Source organism: Olea europaea, unplaced genomic scaffold (genome assembly GCF_002742605.1).
Source record: "Olea europaea var. sylvestris unplaced genomic scaffold, O_europaea_v1 scaffold326, whole genome shotgun sequence".
Taxonomy (NCBI): Eukaryota; Viridiplantae; Streptophyta; class Magnoliopsida; order Lamiales; family Oleaceae; genus Olea; species Olea europaea.
Window position 1 is genome coordinate 365,099 of NW_019251491.1, and position 645 is coordinate 365,743.

Here is a 645-nt window from a genome sequence, read left to right on the forward strand (position 1 = left end):
GCAGACTACTTCTCACGCTTGCTCACTCAGAGGTTTCAGCAGTATCCCAGTATGTGTTATCGACATGGAGGTAGTGCTCTTGTCTCACATCTCTCATTTGCTGATGATATGATCATCTTTGCCAACGGTCAGAAACAGTCTATCAGGAGGGTCTTAGACTGCTTGGAGCACTATGAAGGAGTTTCTGGCCAATTGGTGAATAGAGACAAGAGCGGTATTATACTATCCAGACGGGCATCCACTAGTCAGATCAGACGACTAGAGATTTTTACTGGCTTCAGACATCAGCAGCAGCCTTTCACTTACTTGGTTGTCCCCTTATTCAAGGGGACTAAGAGGAGCTTCCTTTATGATGACCTTATCCAGAAGATAAGGAATAGGATATCAGGTTGGGCCTCACGATTACTATCGTCTGGGGGTCGTATTACATTACTGAGGTCAGTACTTTCTTCCATATCTTTACATCTTCTTCAGATTATGCAACCGCCCAAGGCAGTGCTGAAGAAACTTGAGAGCATCTTCGCCCGATTCCTATGGGATTCTAAGGATCAAGCACGATGTCTACATTGGAGGAGTTGGAAGAAGATTTGCCTTCCTACTGATGAGGGAGGCCTCGGCTTTAGGAGATTACAGGATGTGGTGGAC